The sequence below is a fragment of the Chrysochloris asiatica genome, unplaced genomic scaffold (genome assembly GCF_000296735.1).
Source record: "Chrysochloris asiatica unplaced genomic scaffold, ChrAsi1.0 scaffold00280, whole genome shotgun sequence".
In the NCBI taxonomy this organism is placed as follows: Eukaryota; Metazoa; Chordata; class Mammalia; order Afrosoricida; family Chrysochloridae; genus Chrysochloris; species Chrysochloris asiatica.
Genome location: NW_006408798.1, coordinates 633,660 through 645,214, shown reverse-complemented (window position 1 = coordinate 645,214; position 11,555 = coordinate 633,660). Strand labels below are relative to the sequence as shown.

The 11,555-nt window shown below is 38.2% G+C and overlaps 1 protein-coding gene across 1 annotated transcript in view; it reads right to left on the bottom strand.

The window, feature by feature from the left end:
• The window catches only part of JAKMIP2 (janus kinase and microtubule interacting protein 2), a 307,935-nt gene extending 305,928 nt beyond the window's left edge, over positions 1 to 2,007 (bottom strand). The window contains exon 1 of the mRNA XM_006874497.1: positions 1,998 to 2,007. The gene's annotated coding sequence lies outside the window, so the exon portion shown is untranslated. The remainder of the gene's footprint in view (positions 1 to 1,997) is intronic.
• Between the last annotated feature and the right edge of the window lie 9,548 nt (positions 2,008 to 11,555).

Here is an 11,555-nt window from a genome sequence, read left to right as displayed (position 1 = left end):
TATAATTTTAATTTAAATTTTTTTAGTTATCTATGAGAAGCTCCATAATTTTCATAATTTTTGTAGTATCTGGGGACACAAAAGATTTTATTACAGCACTAGGAGTTGAAAATATTTTATATCCATTCACCAGAGATTTACTGAGTCTTTATATGAGCCAAGTAATATAGAATCATAAGCCTCCTGCAATTTACAAAAGACACATAGTTCTAGCCTTTATGGAGCTAAGGGTAAATGAGTGAACAGTTAAAAAATAAGAAGACAAACAAAATAATAGCAAATTTTCAGAAGTACTGTGAAGCACTGGGTTGCTATGAATCAGAATCAACCAAACAGCAACTGGTTCGGGAGTATTGATTGATTCAAATGGTTAATGTAGCTCACTGCTAACTGGAAGGTTCAAGTCCACTCAGAGGCACCTAGGAAAACATATCTGGAAATCTACTTTGGAAAAATCAACCATTGAAAAACCTATGGAGTAAAGTTCTGCTCTAACATACATGGGGCCACCCTGAGTCAGAGTTGGCTCATGGCAATTGGCTTTTTGTTTTGTTTTGTTTTAATGAAGCATGAAAGAGAGAATGCATAGGCGTTGGGGACAGAACAACAAGAATGGCTCAACGAGGGGGTGATATTTAAATTGAGAAATGAAGTATGGATTATGCCAAGCATGTAAGAAATAAGAAAAAAGATTTTCAGATAGAAGGATGAGTTCTGAGAGGGAAAAAGGCCAGAGATGAGGAATATTTTGAAGACCAGTGCCTTAAAGGAAAGTGGCATAGATGATGTTGCAGAGGTGGGCAAAGGACAAATTACACAGTATTTTGTAGTCCACTATACAGAAATCAGGTATTTTCAGAAATGGATTGGCATGGTAGATACAAAGTGTCAGTCATCATACGGATGCTATGAGACTATGCAACCTTCCATTTATTGTACATAGGTTGTCATGCATTGGAATTGTTGGAAGGCAGCTAACTACAACAAAAGTTAGGATGCTGTGGTCATCTAGACTAGACATGAGAGTGATTAAGGTAGTGTTGTTGTGAAGTGCTGCCAAGTCGGTGCCGACCCATAACAACCCTGTATAGGGTTTCCGAGGAGCAGCTGGTGAGCTTGAACCATCGACCTTGCAGTTCAAACGGCTTTGCAGTTTGGTGCATTAACCCACAGCACCACACCAGGACTCCGATTAGGGTGGTAGCTGGGGATATAAAGAAAACTGGATTGTTTCCAGATACATACTAGAGGGGAAATGCATAGCAGTTCGAGTATTTGGCTGTTCACCAAAAGTTAAACAATTCAAATCTACCAGCCACTCCTAGGGAGAAAGATATGATGATCTACTTCAGTAACAATTTACAGTCTTAGAAACTGTGTGGGACTACACAGTTCTACACTGTCCTGTAGGATCTCTACAAGTCAGGTTTTGTTGTGGCTAATGGATTGGACCTTAGAATTGAGGGAGAGAGAAGATAAGGATTACTTCTAAGTAGATAGGTGTTGTTGTTGTTAAGTACTGTGGAGTTGCTTCCGACTCATAGTGACCCTGCACAGGGTTTCCGAGGCTATATCTTTACGGAAGCAGAAAGCCTCATCTTTCTCCCACGGAACCACTGGTAATTTATAACTGCTGACCTTGAAGTTGGCAGCCCAACTCTTAACCACTACGCTACCGGAGCTCCTTAAGTAGATAGGTAGCTTCTTCTATTTAGAAGGTCACACTGGCAAGGATTTGGAATAAGGAAAGGCCTCAGGGTTCTGGATCAAAAAAGTACAGGGAAACTTGAGGTTTCCTAAATGCCCAGATTTGCTCCCCAGTCTTGTCAATTAAAGCAGCCCTGGTAGTGTAGTGGGTTATGTGTTGGGCTGCTAAAGGCAAGGTCATTCATTTGAGTCTAACAACTGCTCCATAGGAGAATGATGACTGTTTCTGCTTGCATACAGATTTACAGCCTTGGAAACCTTCCCCAGGGTCCCTAGGAGTTGGAACCGACCCAGCAGCATACAATCACCACCATCACCACCTATCAATTAAGTATCAACATCTCACAAGTTATCACTAAGTTTATGCAGCTGCAATGGAAGTGGTTTGGCAAAGCAGGGTGAGGTCCTGGAAGAAGACCATCCATGATTTTGGCTCCAAAAATTCCCAGAGTTTGTTGTTGTTAGGTGCACTCAAGTCAGCTCTGACTTATAGTGACCCTGTGTGTGACAGAATGAAATACTGCTCCGTCTGGTCCTGTTCCGTCCTCACAAATGTTACATTTAAGTCAATTGTTGAAGCTAATGTGTCAGTCCACCAAAGATCTTGAGAAGTGAATGCCCACAAGAAATCATCTTTCCCTCTACTCGGAGCATCCTAATATTCCAAACTTTATGCTAGGTTACAGTCTTGTCTTCCATCCTCTACCTTGTGATCATATCGTATCAATTTCCTTATCTATGTAATCAGGATAAGGAGCTCTGGTAGTGTAATGATTATGAGTCGGGCTGCTAATCACAAGGTCAACAGTTAGAAAATACAGCCATCATGGTAGAAAGATGAGGCTTTCTGCTCCTGTAAAGATTTATAGACTTGGAAACGGTATACAAGGTTGCTATGAGTCAGAACTGGCTACACAGCACATAACACCACCACAACCATGAAACCAGGATGATAGTTGCTTTTGTGTATTAAAGGAGTTCCTAGATGGGAGAAATCATTAAGGGCTTGACTATTAATGAAAGGTTGGTAGTTTGAATGCACCCAAGTAACCTGGAAAGAAAGGTCTAGTCAAAGCCAGGAAAACCCTGTGGAGCACAGTTGTACTGTAACACACATGGGGTTGCCATGAATTAGAATTGACAGCAACTAGTCTCTTCCTATTACATTTAGATTTCAATTTTGCTTATAAGAAATTTAGCACATAGCAATTTTGCTTATAAGAAAGTTGCATTACAACTTTTATGTCATTCTTTCCCCTAAATCTGAACCTTTCTTATGAAAAATTTTCCACCCTTTAATCTTTTCCTTTGTGTCTCTATACTTAAAAAAAAAAAAAAAAAATTATCCGTAATACCTCCCACCTCAAGGCTCCCAAATTATGCTTATGATTCCCCATAAGCATACATTCCTTTGAAAGATATACCAGGCTGAATGGAGAAAAGGTTTTCTGAGAATGGAACTTACAGATTTCATGGACAGCTTTGCATATTTAATCAGCCAACTTTCTCAAGTGTTTATATCTTATATTTACATAATTTTTTTTCTAACAATTCATTTGAAATTTGAAACTGATAACTTAGAGATGGCTAACATTTCTATGTAGAAAACTGCACAATAAAGGATTCTGAATTTGTTTGGTTCTTTGTGTGGGGGTGGAGGGTGTCAAGGAATGGTTATTTCCAAGGATAATGAAAAATCTTGACAATTTCCAGTCCACTGTTTGCTCCCGGGTCACTTTTGCTTAATATGACTCTATTGCTATAAATAAGGAGCTCTGATAGAGTAGTGATTATGAATCAGTCTGCAAACCTTAAGGTCAGCAGTTTGAAACTGCCAGCTGTTCCGCAGGAGAAAGATGAGGCTTTCTGCTCCTGTAAAGATTTACAGCCTCGGAAACCCTGTACAGGGTCACTGTGAGTTGGAACCGACGACTCCATGGCACATACACAACCAATCAAATTGCTGTAAATTCAGGTGCCTTTCCTGAGGAATTGAAGACTACCAGTCTGTATTTTCCTTTCTAATGGAAAGAAGGCAGGGCTAAGCCAAGAACAGAAAAAAATAATTGGATTTCAGAAAAGCAGCTGTCCTAACTACCTGTTTTAAGCCTCTTTTCTTTCAGTCTTTGTCTAAAATCCTTCTCTTTTCTCAGCTTCCATTTCTTCTTCTAGTAATTCTCTCAATCTTTAATAAAACCCAAATCCATCTTTTACATACGTTTGTAAAGCTCTTAACTCTTGTTAAAGTGTAGTTTTCAAAATGTAAAATCAGGACCCTCCGGCACATATGTCTAAGGTTTTATTTCATTAATTAATTGAGAGGAGAGGACCTGAAAGATGTTTACTGGTCCAGAGAAAATTTGAGATGATGTATATTTATAGAGAGTGTACAAATGACAGGACAGGCAAGTGGGGTTTCATTTATGCAGCTTCAAGACTTGAGGTAAAATTTTATGTGCATGATTGATCTCTATGACTTTGAAGAGACTGAATCAGTGCCTATCTTTTTATAGGTTGTAGTAGACAGTAGACAGTCCTGTATCACTTGAATCAATAGATGGGATTAACATTAATCTAATTTTCTTGTTCCTAGGAGAGGAATTATGTTAAGCACACAATTGTCTGATACTGAACTTGGAGAAGAGGAATTTCATACCCTTTCTTCTAACCTTCACCTAAGAAAGGTTTCTTGATCTTGCCAGATTGTTTTTCAGCCTTATCCACTGAATTACAACACACTCAGCATTGAATGTTGGGGCTCTTGTTTCATGTGATGTCTTCATTTCTCACTAAAACAACCCATTCTGTGTTTATCAGAGAGGTTAATATTATAGGGAGGAAAGAAGAAAGAAAGATAACAGTGTTTCTAATAAACTTGGCACTAGGTCTTGTACCTGTCTTGGCCTTGTTCTGCTAGGGGTGTCAGGTGTACTTTATGTGGGAACTGCAAGAACCATCAGATTCAACCTTCTAACACATTGGGGACCAATAATCCTGCCTGAAACTGACCAACCACTGTTCAATGAAGGAGAGAAGGGTTCACACAGGCAGGAGGCAAGCAAAGGACACAGACTTCATGCTTCCACTTCTGATTATCAGAATGATAAACATTACAGACTCAACTTTTCTAAAGCCCCTTTCAAATTGAAGTTTCTCTTATGAAGTATAACTTAGATACAGCAGAGTTAATATGATAACACTTCTAGGCAATGAAGGAAATCAATGAATTTTACACCTCCCAAATCTAGAAAGATACAAATTTTACAATATACTATAAAAATTGTGCCAGACCCTTTTCCACAACTATAAGCATTTAGTTTTCAATATGGGAGCAGAGTATTGGAAGTACAGTTGACTCTAGTAGCATTAGACTATCTTCTTATCTCCTTTTTTAAGTGTTTATGTTGATCCCAACTCTTGGTGACCTAATGTATCAGAGTAGAACTGTCCTCCATAGGGTTTTCAAAGTGCTATAGGAGAAGCACTGGACTTCTGCCTGCAAGGTTACTGTGACATTGACAACTCAAACCAACCAGCTTCTCCTCAGAAACCCTGTAAAGGGTTACTATGAGTCTAAGGTGCGCCTGACTCAGGCCATGGTGTTTTCAATAGACTCATATGGATGTGAAAGCTGGACAGTGACTAAGGAAGATCGTAGAAGAATTGATGCCTTTGAGTTGTGGTGTTGGAGGAGAATACTGAAAGTGCCATGGACTGCCAAAAGAACCAATAGATCTGTTTTGGAAGAAGTGCAGCCAGAGTGCTCCTTTGAGGCCAGGTTGGCTAAGCTTCGTCTCTCATACTTTGGACATATTGTCCAGAAGAAACAGTCACTGGAGAAGGATGTTATGCTGGGTAAGGTGGAGGGTCAGAGAAAAAGAAGAAGACCCCCAACAAGATGGATCAGCCAGGTGGCATCATTAATGGACTCAAGTGTGGCAGCGGTAGTGAGGTTGGCCCAGGATTGGACATTGTTTCGTTCTGCTGTGCATGGGGTCTCTATGAGTCGGTTCCGACTCGATGGCACCTGACAACAACAACAACAATGAGTCACCACTGATTCTGTGACACTTAACAAGAACAAGTTTTCAAAGATATATTGCCAGACCTTTCCTCTGGGACACCTCACCAACCTTTCAGTTTGCAGCCAGGAGCTTAATTGTTTTCAATATCCAGAAGCATCTTTATTACCTGAAAGACCTTCAATATGGAAATGGAATGAGTAGCAAATTTCACATCTAATTTAAGGCTACCATATTATCCAGATATGGTTTTCAGAATCATTACGTCTGGAGCAAATTGATACTAAGTCAGAAAAGCTGTCATTTCTTTCATCATCTCCAAACAATTCCATTTGTGAGCCTCCTTTATTTTATCTGTAGATATTGACTGTCTGGAGACTCAAGAAAATGAAATGTTACTTTGCTTCATGATTATTTCTCCAAGATTCCTACCAGAGCTGTAATCTGCCTTTGTAACATAGTACCATTTTAAATATAAGAGCAAAAAAATTATGTGGCCTATTGAGCTTCGAGCAAATTCTTCTGTAATTCTTGAGATTTTTCTGACCTTCATAATTGAGAGTAGATCTTCATTTTTCTTCTCTTAGCAGAATAGAATGACTAATGACTATCTCCTCTAAAAACTTAGCTATTAGGATTTTAAAACCTGCTGTGAATCAAATACAATGAAGCTGACGTTTTCTCTATTTTTCAAACCATTTCTGTTTTTTTGCCTTCAAATGTTTTATCTTAAGTGTAGCAAAGGGAAAACACAAGGTGCTTTTCTGCATGCAATATTCTCATTTCCCAGGATTTTCAGGGACATTTCCTGGACATCTGACTTTTCCTAGAGATCTGTATCAATACATTATTTAACAAGAGTAGTTTTAGTTTGTGCACCTTCTCCTGACGGAGGTGGGGGTCTTCATTTTCCAAACCTAAGCGTGGATATTGAGTTCATGAAGAATATTTAAAGCATAATTATGGTCTCTGTGACCTAAATTAGACCAAGTCAAATGCCTGACCCTTTATAGGTCATAATGGTAATATTTGTATCTAAAATGAAAATTTATAATGAATGTTAGATTTAATTTTTAAGGTCCACTCACTCATATCAACATGGGTGGTGGTCTATTGATAAGATTTTAGAAGCAGAGAGTAGCCTCTCCAGAGAAGAGGAAGGCATGGTGAAACTGACATATTCTGGACTTCCAAAATTTCTTTAATCCAGCTCTTGGCTGATCTATCACAAATTATTGTTTGCTTCTTTCAGTGTATCTAACATATATTTTCCTCTTCTCAGTAGTCATGCTGTTCTCAAGGTAGATAGATCCATATATAAAATATAAGATGAGAAATTGAAAGGGAACATGACTTATATAATTCTAAGTGGTGGTAATGTCTGAGAGACCAAACTGAAATGTCCATGGAAGAGTGATTAGATAAATAATAGGTCATCCACACAATGGGTATAATGAAAACAATGAGACAGTGAAGTGTCCAGCTGATATAAAGTGAGGGGAGACGCACAAGAACAGCCACGCTTGCAGATAGTACTCATTTGACCTAGCTTCGATGTCTTGATGATCAGGACTCAACTAGAGGAAGATAAAGAAATTTGATAAAGGATACAAGTGTAAATTCTACAATTTGACAAACTTGACCTATACTTATGGATGTAGTAGCTCAAATTGCCAACTGAGAGGGAAAGCGTCTTCACATCAAGGATAAAACATATCTCCTCTGTACACAGGGTTGATAAGGACAGCAACTTAGACATTGGTTACCTAAAATTGTGGGGGGTAGAGGGGAGGTTTATAAGACTCAAAGTGGCTAGCTTACAAATTCTCAAGAGAGAGTTTAGTTTCAGACTGTGTCGAGGGAAGGTAGAATCTCCACTGAATAGTTTTTGTCTAGTCTAGACAGGTCTGGTGAAAAGAGATAGGAATAAGATTCTTATGATTCAATAGTGAGTAATTGTTACCATGACTAATTGCAACTGTCACAACTGTAAAGGTAGAAGTTTTATAACATAAAGGGGGGAGTAATTAATCCAACAACATTGTTCCTGGAAAAATGGACCCTAGGACCACCAAGGGAGAAGAGCACAAGGGAAATGTGGGACCCTATCCACAGATGGAGGTAGAGATGCTGACGTAGAGAGATAGAGCAGCTGAGGACTTTAGACCCATGAGAAGAGAAAGGCTGTGTGCTGGCTGCCAGGAGGCAGGCTTGTAGAATGTGCCCTTTGATCATTTATATGATTATATATCCCTGAGTGTTTTTGTGTACATGAAAAAAAAAAAAAAAAGCAGAGGGAATGGATGCAAAAAAAGAGAAAACAATAAGAAAGATCCGTATCAGTGTTTTAAAGGATATGGTATTAAATGAAAATAAAAATAAAGCACCAAATAATGTAAAATGTTGACATTTGTATAATAAAAAGGGTAGGGACAGTTTAAATAAGTATCTGTTTATATGCAAGAAGAAGCATAAAAAAGATAAACCTCAAACTAATGACATGGATTATTTGTGTTGTCATTGTTAGGTGTCATTGAGTAGAGTATAAATCATAGCGAATTTATGCACTGCCTGGTCCTTCCCCAATCTCACAATCCTTGTTTTGCTTGAGCACATCGGTGCTACCACTATGCTAATCCATCTCCTTGGGGGTCTTCCTCTTTTTCTCCAACCTTCCACTTTACCACCATGATGTCCTTCTACAGCGACTTAGTCCTCCTGATAATATGTCCAAAGATTAAGAAATGAAATTTTGTAAGCCTGACTTCTAAGGAGCATCTGGCTGTACTTTTTCCAACAAAGATTTCTTTGTTCTTATGACAGCCCATGGTACTTTTAATATTCTTTACCAACACCATAACTCAAATGCACTGATTCTTCTACAGTCTTCCTCATTCACTGTTCAATTTTCACATGCATGTGAGGTTCTTGTAAATACCATGGCTTGAGTCAGGTGTACCTTCGTCCTCAAACTGACTTCTTTGTTCTGGGTTGGAACTGACTCAACAGCATTTAACAACAATTACACCCAGTCCCTGTTCTTTTAAATTTCATGGTAGATGAAGCACACTTGGCATAACAGAAGAACCCTGTGTTTTATTCAAGTTGCTGATTGTTTGAGAGTCTTACCTACTGATTACCCACAGTTGTGGCAGAAAAATAAATGGAAGTCTGGGAGGAAAAAGATCTTGCCATCTACCTAAAGCTTCTGAGCTCTCAGGAGGGGCTTACCTAGCCAACATCCCAGTGAGAGAAGCTTGGAGAAGGAGTTTCAAAGTTGTCATTGTTTCCTAGATTTTGTAGTGCTATGTACAACCAGTGGTGTCAGGTGGGCACTTAAAAATGTTATTTCATCTTATTGTTGTTGTTGTTAGATGTCGTGGAGTTGATTCTGACTCATAGCAACCCTACAACGACAAAACAAAAAAACCGCTCAGTTTTGTGTTATCCTCACCATTGTTGCTGCCACTATTATCAGTACATCTTGTTGAGGGTCTTTCTCTTTTTGGATAACCCTCTACTTTACCAAACATGATGTACTTCTCTGATGACTGGGCCCTCCTAAAGACATGTCCAAAGTATAACAGAAGCAGCCTCCGTATCCTTATTTCTAAGGAGCATTCTGGTTGTATTTATGCCAAGACTGTACTTTCAGAATTCTTTGCCAACATAAATTAAATGTATCAATTCTTCTACTGTCTTTCTTATTTGTTGTCCAATTTTCACATGCATATGAGGAGATTGAAAATACCATGTCTTAGGTCAGGTGCACCTTAGTCCTCAAACTGACAGACAACTTTACACTTTAACACTTTAAAGAGGGTTTTTTTTTTTGCAGCAGATTTGTCCAATTAAATATGTCATTGGATTTCTTGACCACTGCTTCCACAAGTGTTGATTGTGAATCTAAGCAAAATGAAGTCTTTGATAACTGTTGTCTCTTCTTGATTTATCATGATGTTATTTATTGGTTCAGTTGTAAAGATTTTTTGTTTTCTTTATACTGAGGTACAAGTCTTTGATCTTCATTAGTAAGTATTTAAGTCCTCTTCAATTCCACCAAGCAAGATTGTGTATCTGATTAGTGCAAGTTGTTAATGAGTCTTCCTCCAATACTGATGCCATGCTCTTACTCATGTAATCCAGCTTCTCAGATTATTTGTTTATCATATAGATTGAATAAGTATGGTAAAAAGATACAACCCTGACCCACAGCTTGCCTGATTTTAAACCATTAAATATCCCCTTGTTTTGTTCTAATGACTGTCTCTTGGTCTGTACAGGTTCGTTATGTGTCCAATTAGATGTTCTGGAATAGCTATTCTTCATAATGCTAGCCATAGTTTTTTATGACCCAAACAGTAAGATGCCTGTGCACAGTCAATAAAACACAAGTAAATATCTTCTTTTATTCTTTGCTTTCAACCAAGACCCATCTGGCATCAGTGATGACATCCCTACTTGCACAACCTATTCTGAATCTAGTCTGAACATGTATTGCTGCAACCATTTTTGAATTATCATCAGAAACTTTTGCTTGCATGTGATATTAATGCTAGTTTCAATTTCTGCATTAGATTGGGTCACCTTTCTTTGGAATGGGCACAAATATCCAATCGGTGGTCAGACAGTTGTTTTCATCAATTTGTTGAAACATTTCAGTTCACATACTGTCAATTCCTGGAGCCTTATTTTTTGCCAATGCCTTCAGTGCAGTTTGAACTTCTTCCTTCAAAGTTATCAGTTCTTGATCATATGGCACCTCTTGAAATGTTTGGGAATAGATTAATTCTTTTGGTACAGTAAATCTATATATTCCTTTCATCTTCTGTCGATGTTTCCTGAATAATTAAATACTTTGTCTATTGTTGTTGTGCTTAATAATTAAAATCTTTGTCTATTGTTAAGTGCTGTTGAGTCAGTTCTGACTCCTAGTGATCCTGTATAGGGTTTCTGAAGAGTGACTGGTGGGTTTGAAATGGCAACTTTGCAGTTAATAGTTCAGTGCTTACCCTAAAGCACCACATCAGGACTCCAAAATCCTTCTATATTTCAAATCAAGGCTTGAATTTTTTCTTCAATTCTTTCAGCTTGAGAAATGCTGAACATGTTCCTCCCTTTTGGCTTTCTGACTCCAGGTCTTACTTAGCACTTTTCGTTGTAGTACATGACCTTGTCTTCTTGAGATGCCCTTGAAATTTTTCTATTCAGCTCCATTTCTTCATCGTTTCATCCAGTCAATTTAAATTAAACTCATAAGCAAGTTTAGAGTTTCTAAACTTAATCAATTTAGATTGGATATACTCAAGGTCTCATTTTGACTCTCATGGAGTTGTTTTAATTTTCTTGGGCTTCAATCTGAACTTGTTAATGAGTAGTTCTAGATCAGTTCCATAGTCTGCCACTTACCTTGTTTTGGCTGCCTGCAGTATGGATTGCATCTCAATGTAAAGAAAACAAAAATACTCACCACTGGACCAATAAACAGCATTCTCATCAACAGAGAAGAGTTGAAGTTGTCAAGGACTTCTTTCTTCTTGAATCAACCATCAACACTCATGGAAGCAGCAGTCAAGAAATCAAACGACATATTGCAAATCTGCTGCACAAGGTCTTTTTTAAAATTTTGAAGAGCAAAGATGTCAGCTTGAGGACTTAGGTGCACCTGACCGAAGCCATGGTATTTTCAATAACCTCATATGCATGCAAAAGCTGGACAGTGAATAATGAAGACCGCAGAAGAATTGACACATTTGGGTTATAATGTTGTAGGAGAATATTGAAAGTGCCATGGGCTGCCAAAAGAACCAACAGATCTGTGTTGGA